Raw genomic sequence first — 8,078 nt, 5'->3', positions numbered from 1 at the left:
TGGGGTTTGCTAGGTTTGGACATAGCTTTCAAGCGTAGGTATGAGCGAGGTGTGACGCTGATGTGCTTGTGAGCATGGGCTATAAGACTTTGGGCAAGGTCACACTCACGATGTGCCTCAGTTTACTCCTCGATAAAGCTGAGATGGTGACAAAACCTCTTCGTTGTGTTGTTGTGACTACTAAGTGCTTAGAAATATCAGCTATAAACTATTATTGTAATGGGTTCACATTTTCAGTTCCAAAGATGTATTTACAAAAATGTAATATTTATTTCCTTAAAAAATTAAAATTAATATAGTTCTGCAGCCTTGATTCCAGCTATTGGCAAATTTCTTAGCACTTCAAGGTGATAGTCACTCCAGTTTTAAAATGACTTCAGTTCAGGATTTTGACCCAGTTAAGGTTTTTACACCTGGTCCCTTTGCATTTTCTCATCTCTGGTCCTTACTTATGGTCCAGGCATCAGGTCAGAGTTGTTTGGTCCCCATGCCCACACACCATCCCGCACCCTGGCTGCTCTCTGCTCTTGTACGACACGTTAATCCTGGTTCTCCTTGTGCACTGGCACCCGCTGCTGACATCCATGACCTCTGTGGCCTCTGGTCAAGTTCAGACAGTTAGTGTATCTTCATTGTACTCACTTCTATTAATGGGTTAAATTTTGCTACAGTAACAACAACAACAAAAAGCCCAAATCACAATGACTTCTGACAACAAAGATTTACTTCTTGCTGGGGCTGCATATTCACTGAAGGTCAGTAGCAGTATCATCCAAAGTCAGTTTTTATTCCAGGAAAGTCTGGAATATAAGTCTGAACGAGCGGCTCCTATCAAAGACTTGGCCAGTCTCAGAGTAGAAGGAAAAGAGAGACCCTAGAACCAAATAGTAAGTAGATCATAAAGTTCCTGTTAGAAAGTGCTTAAATCACTTCCACTTTCATCTCATTGACAAGAAGGAGTCCTGTGGCCAAGTCTGATTTTAACGACGTGGGGAAATATAATACTCTACCAGGGAGAAGTAAGTTTTTAAAATAATATAATCTACCCCAGCACATAGTCTTCTTTGGGTCCCCCAGATGACTTTCTGCATACCATATCTGTTTCAGGCAGCCACATGCATTTTTCACATGTGGCCAAGGTGAGCAGGACACGGAGGCTGCCCTCACTTACATCCGCCCGGACACACTGGAGTGCAGAGTCCCAGACGTGCAGGGAGATACACAGCCACCTGGTGTCAGACCTCCAAATGCATTCAACGTTCAGTGTCTAATACGGTCCTAAACAGAGTGGACACTCTAATAGTCCTCCTCCTAACATTTGCAGGGCCCAAAGCAAGAATACAAATGGAAGTTCATATATTATATGTTTAAATATTTTCATGTCATGACAAGCTATGAACCTGCTACATAGGATACTCTAACTTTCCACATAAATCCTAATTAAGATTGAGAAGGCTAGATCCTCATCAGAACATCAAAGAACAAAGAGAATCTGTGCAATCCCAGATGCCAGGCCCACACTGATGGACATTTTCTTTTCAACCTTCTGCTTTGGGCACATCCAAAGGGCCTTGTGCCCTTACATTAGCACATTCCAGGCAGCCTTTCCATGTTTGATCCATATCCCCACGTTGAGGGGTGCATTCACCAGCAACAGCTTGGTCTGCTTTCAGGAAGGCAGATTTGGGAAAAGACCCACGTAGGCCTGGAGAACAATCTCAGTGATATTTGTACTGGAAATTCAGATGCCCTGGAACCTGTAGAACTTTCTAGAAGGGGGTATGTGGGCTATGGATGGACACATAGCTTTGGGCTCTAAGACCACTCACCTATGGGGTGGGGGTACCCAGATGAAGGCCAAACTGGGGCCCTCTAACCACATGACATAAGATAGAGGGACCCTCACCTATGGTTGAAGTCAAAGTAAACTTTAGAGCTTTAGGGCACATAGTCATACCTTACACAAATTACATTCACATATTTGTGTATGTCAGTAATAGAACCTAGTCATACCAATTTTCTAAATTGGTTTTGAGGTTATCTGTTTTTCTCACTTCTTTCTAGCTTCAGGCACTGATTCCGGTATGATCACCCTCACCTAATATCTGAGCCAAACTGACGCAGTCAGGGAGCATTTTCAGCAACCCTGTTCATTTTACAAAGTATCTATTCCTTTTGGGAGAGAATTCCCTGAAAGTTTCTTATAAGTAATTGTTTCCTTTAACACTTTTAAAAAGACAGCGTTATTTACAAAAGTGTGTACTCTTTTAAAACTCTGTATCTACTGTGTAAGGTAATATCTATTTGTCTTTGCAAATAACAAAACACAAATTCTGACTTTTGTCTCAGAATATGCTACCAATTCATCAGCAAAATAAATTGTCTGTGTCAGTGTGATGGATCACTAGAGACTCATCTGCCTTCCTTGGCATGATCCCTGCTTTGTGAGAAGGAGATGCCTTTTGTACACAGCTAACCCAGATGCAAGGGCTGTGCCTATGGCCAAGGCAAAGAGCTTTTACTCTGGGTGAAATTAAATGAGACTCCAGCTGTGGCCTCACTGTACCCAAACGTCAAGTTCTCGGCTCCCAATCCTATTACCATATACCATTTGCTTAAATGAATAAGTGGCATCTCTGGCTAGGCTGGTAAGTCTCCCTTAAAAAAATGCAGAGTGGAAATGCTTTACAAATGTGAGTTGTGACGTTTGAATTAGAATTCTGCTTGGTATAAGAATATCTTTTTTTTTTTTTTTTTTCAGCTTGTCACTCACTGCAAAGGCAGTTTAAAAAAAACCCTGCCAATTTGTTTTATCTTATATGTATTTAATTTTTTGATTCTTAAACAGGGAAAACAGGAAACAGGAAATCTCACATGTAACCATGCTGAAACAAGAAAGACAATTACTTTTCCCTAATGAAATGTTCTATTTCCTTGGTTTGCTGTTTCATTAATTTCCCAACTTCATTTTATGCTGATCTAGATTTTAGTAGTTTTCCCTGAACACAACTTGAGCAAAAGATGTTTGGATTAATTCAAAAAATTATTGTGTATCTATGGTGTGAGAGGCCCTTGCTTATGAGCTGGGTAGGGGTAAAAGGCAATCTGGTTTTCTACTGTCACAGGACTTTCATTTTAGACCTGGGGTGGACAGATTAAAACAGGCAAAACAATAAATAAATAAGAATTAAACATAATGATAGTCATGATCAAGAAAATAAAAAGATATATGTAACAGAGAATGACTCGGGGGCACATAACCTGCAGAGAGTTCTCTCTGAAGAGATAAGATTTGAGCTGAGAAATTACTGACAAAAAAGATGAAGCAGTAAGTGTGAATATTTGGAGGGACACTCAGCTACCAGAGTGAACATCAAGGACAACAGCCCAAGAAAGGGACCAGTTGAGTGTGTTCCAGGATTGGAAAGGAAGTCATTGTAATGGGAGCATAATGAACAAAGAAAGGAGTAATAAGAAATGAGGGAGGACTAATATCTGAGGGTGAAATTAATCACCACATTCTAAAGTATTATAAGGTAAGTTCCATTGTGTTTTTAGTAGGAAGTCACTGGAGGATTTTCAGCTGAGAAGTAATATGATACAATGTATACTTTTAAGAGATTACTTTGGTTGCTGAGTGTAGAATGTATTTGGGGCCAGGGTGATATAATAGTTGAGAGTGAAAGCAGGGAATCATTTAGGACAATACTATAGCTTGTAGCCTGCATCCCCTTCTAGATCCCTTGAGTCCGCATTAAAAAAAAAAAAAAAAAAAAAGGCGTCATCCAAGCTCTATGTTCACTCACTTTTCTTCTTGGCCTATGATTTGGGTTCATAATTCGAGGCCCCCTTACTTCTTGGTCTCTTCCTCCCTTTACCTAAGCTATGTCATGATGTCACTTTTGTTTACTACAAACATTCAGAGTTCCTCCCCTAATTTTCTGTGCAGTGGAATGGACAGAATTCTCTTCCCAGGAAAGCCACCATAGCACGTGGCAACTGTACTCAGAGTTGCCACCTTGATGTCCACATGATGAGAGCATTGACCAAAGCAGCCCACTATCACCCAGAAGTTGCTAAATATTCATAAGCTTATCTGTGATCCAGGAGTCTTAGATAATAAGGAGATATATTTTATTTTTGCCTCTTTCTAGCTTAGCCATCGTAAGTTCTTAAACTGTAATTGATGAAAAAATCAACTTCATGAATACGGAAATTCATTCAAGTTATAAAAAAGCAAAAAAGCCAATTTTTTTTTCTGATTCTCCTCCACCCCAAGTTATTGGTTGCTGGCAGCTGAGTAACATTAAGAGGATTAGAAACATGCATGGTCTTTTGTTTAGTTTTCTGTCCTTATCATATATGTCAGGCTAATTTCTGGAACATCAACTTTGTTGTCAGTTATTAATCTTTCGAGGTGGAAGACTTAATGGTTTGGGTTCAGTCAATAATTTCTCTGGTCTTAAAATGTTCTCTAAATGCAGTGGCTCATATGTGTTCCCAATTTCATTTCTGGCCAGATGTTTTAGTCTCCCACTTTGGTCGAGCCATGATGGGAACCAACTCTACAGAACTATTTATGAAGAAAAGTCTCTGGACTTAAGAACAGAGGGAATTATTTCCCATTGCTGGGAAGTGTTGGGTGATTTTCATAATTCCATTTTTCCAAAAGCTTATCATTGTGATTTCTGTGCTTTCAAGGGATGGGTGTTCACAACAGAAATGATACTGTGGTGGTTTGGACTGAAAGAGCTATAAATAGAAAGAATATCGCCATGTTTTCTAACAGATGCTCTCTCTGGCTCAGAGCTGGAGTCTATCAAATTATTGAAAGGAGCAATTGTAACATCATGTCTTGGTGAAGAATAGAAAAAAATGAAAAGAAAAGGAAAGAAAACCCTCAGGCCATCATTCTGAAATATTTTGTGTATTTAGAATTAAATACTACACTTGAGTGGGCTAATGCCAATAATGGTAAAATTTGCAAGATGTGTGGAGATTCGCTTGAGCCACTGCCATATTAGCCTTCCTTTCTTGGGACAGTTACCTCATTCTTGTGATTGAGTCCAGATAACCAAATATTCGCTTTGTCTTCTCTGGGAGGTAATATGTTTGTTTTAATTTTAGCTACAGGCAATTCAGTACATGCTGGCTATGTAACAGATGTAAACTTTGCATGTTTTTTGTTTGTTTGTTTGTTTCCTTCTCAACCTCTTTTATTACCTTCATACCAGTCTACTCTTTCAGTTTTAAAAGGGGATGGGCAGACCACCACTCCGAGGCATCCCACAGAGTAGGCAGGTCGCCAGAGGGGCAACCTTTGCCCACTCAAAAATTCATCTCACATTAGCAGTGAGGATTCGGGCATCACCCCAAATCATTATTTTCTTTACTCATAAGTTTAAGGCATTAAACTTTGCATGTTTAATACTCAGCAGCCCACATCATTTTGTTCATACTTGTTTCTTGACTAAATCTTAGTTCCCGAAAAACCTGTGGCTTCTATGGCTGAAGGTATAGAATTTAATGCAAATACTGTCATGGGGGTAATTGTCTATTCTATTATGTATTGATGAAATAGTTCTCCATTTTCCAAACTGATTAATGCCGTGGAAAATCCTGGATGCTGTCTGTGGACTTGGGATCAATTTGCTTCTATCGACCATTACTTCTACTTCAGTCTATGTCTTACTACAAATGACCTTTAAGAAAGAAAATCAGTGTCTTGCAATTTATCAAATGCAAGTTCTTTTAAAACAATGAGCCAGGATAGTTAAAATTGTGTTGTGTTAATAAATGGCTCTAACATCTCAGTGTCTTGGGACAATAAAATCTTCTATCTTGCTCATGCTACATGACCATTGAAAGCAAGCAAGAGAGAACTTGCTCATTATACTCAATATGAATCTGGCTAAATGAGAAGCCACCTTTTCTGGCATTGCCAGTGCCTGAGCCGAATTAAAAAAAAACTGTGCAGGGAGCAATGAAGACGTTCTAGCCCAGGAATGAACTGATTGGTTAGAAATAGTTAAATGGCAGGGAGGGGGGATGGGAGTTGTGTGCCAAAGACAGTAAGTACAATTCTACCTGTATCCTAAAGGAAGAGGAACAAGAAATATTTTGACAAAAATCTTAACAATTGTCACAGCACTCCATGATTGGCCTTCTGTAAGGCTTTTTGTAGACTGCTCCGCTGAGCTTCAAATACATGGTTTCTTCCTGGCAGCTTCACCTGAGGAATCAGTCCTTGAGGGAAGGTGAGAAGACAAATGGCTGCTGAGCCAAGGAAGGAGAGAGAAGAGCATGGCATTCACCTGCCTGCCTTGGATTCTGATTAGTTAGAAAATACAGGCTCATGTTGGTATTCATATCCTTCCTGGTACTTGCAACCCCATGAACTGACTTGCCCCAGCACACATCCTAATGCTGGTAGAGACAAAGCTTTTAGTATAACAATGTCTCTGAGACTTCCTGTGGGAAAACCAAGTTTATCTGCCACTTTCCTGGCATCTTTGGACTGCTGCTTCTCTGTGAAATATTTCCACACCAGAAAATTGAAAAAACTATTTAATAATCATTCATTTGGAAGGTGGATCAGATTGAAAAAAATTTCTGAGCTGTGCCTTGGCTTTGGCTTGGCTTTCAAGGGAATTCCTTGGCCCACTCGCAAGCATTCTGTTAGCTTCCTCAGATTTCCCCCCCAAAAAAGTTAACCATAATCTCAACTTCACTGTCTATTAGACAGATATGTCTGCCTTCACCTGATAACATTGAACAGCTGTAGTTCAGACTCTCACCAAGGGTATAAGCTTGTGCTCATTGCTACTTAAAATTACCAAGAACTCAACCAAGTGTTTTCCTTTCTGACTTCCTTCTTTCCTCCCTTCCTTCTTTCCTCCCTTCCTTCCTTCCTTCCTTCATCTTTTTTTACCAGCTCTGTTGAGGTACAACTTACATATAATAAACTACACATATTTAGAACATACAGTTCGATGTGTTTTGACTTATATAAACACCAGTGAAACCATCAATATAATCACAGAATGAACATACCATACCCTTCACTCCCAAAAGTTTTCCGGTGCCCTTTTTTTACCCCTCCTCTGGCTCTCCCCTTCTCCTATTTTCTGCTTTCTATCACTACAGATTAGTTTGCATTTTCTAGGACTTTATATAAAGATAATCATAGAGTATATACTCTTTCTTTTGTCTCACTTCTTTCACTCAGCATAATTATTTTGAGATTTATCCATGTCATCATGTGTATCAGTGATTCTTTTTCTTCGTTGAGTAGTATTCCATTGCATGGATATATCACCTGTTGAACATATGAGTTGTTCCTAGTTTTCTAATATTACTAATAAATTTTCTATGGCTATTTGTGTACAATCTTTGTATGAACATATGCTTTCATTTCTCTTGGGCAAATATCCATGATTAGAATGATGGTATCATATGGAAGATATATAGTTAATTTTTTTAGGAAACTATCAAACTGTTTTCCAAAGTGGTTATAGTGTGTCATATTCTCAAAAGCACGGAAATGAGAGTTCCAGTTTCTATACTTTTTCACCCAACACTTGATATTGTCAGTCTTTCCCACACTTTAATACATGTTTTCTGATATTTCCATATGGTTTTGGCTTACATTTCCCTAATGACTAATGATGTTAAACATCTTTCCATATGCTTATTTGCCACACATACATCAATCTTGGTGAAATATCTGTCCAAATTCTTTGCCCATTTTTTATTTGAATTTTTTTGTTTTCTTATGATTGAGACTTCTTTCCCCCAAAATTGTTAGTTTTGAAATAATTACAAACTACAATTAAACAAGACTTTGAAAAAGTGCACAAAGACGTCATGATCCTCAACCATTTGAGAGTAATTTGTCAACCTGATGCCCCATCGTCCCCTACTGCATCAATGTGTATTTCCTATGAAAGGAGATCATCCTATATAAACACAATACAACCATCATCAAATCTGGGAAATTAACATTATATATTATTACCACTTAATAAATTACCACTTAATCACCACCTAATTATATATTATTACCACTTATATTTTAT

At 38.7% G+C, this 8,078-nt stretch overlaps 1 non-coding gene across 1 annotated transcript; it reads right to left on the bottom strand.

The window, feature by feature from the left end:
* Positions 1-5,260: 5,260 nt before the first annotated feature.
* Positions 5,261-5,410, bottom strand: LOC118525814 (U12 minor spliceosomal RNA). The gene has a single exon (XR_004912325.1). It is a non-coding gene; the product is annotated as a U12 minor spliceosomal RNA (small nuclear RNA).
* Between the last annotated feature and the right edge of the window lie 2,668 nt (positions 5,411-8,078).

Source organism: Halichoerus grypus, chromosome 5, assembly GCF_964656455.1.
Source record: "Halichoerus grypus chromosome 5, mHalGry1.hap1.1, whole genome shotgun sequence".
In the NCBI taxonomy this organism is placed as follows: domain Eukaryota; kingdom Metazoa; phylum Chordata; class Mammalia; order Carnivora; family Phocidae; genus Halichoerus; species Halichoerus grypus.
Note: the sequence above shows the minus strand (reverse complement) of the source record. Positions and strands in the feature narration are given on the sequence as shown.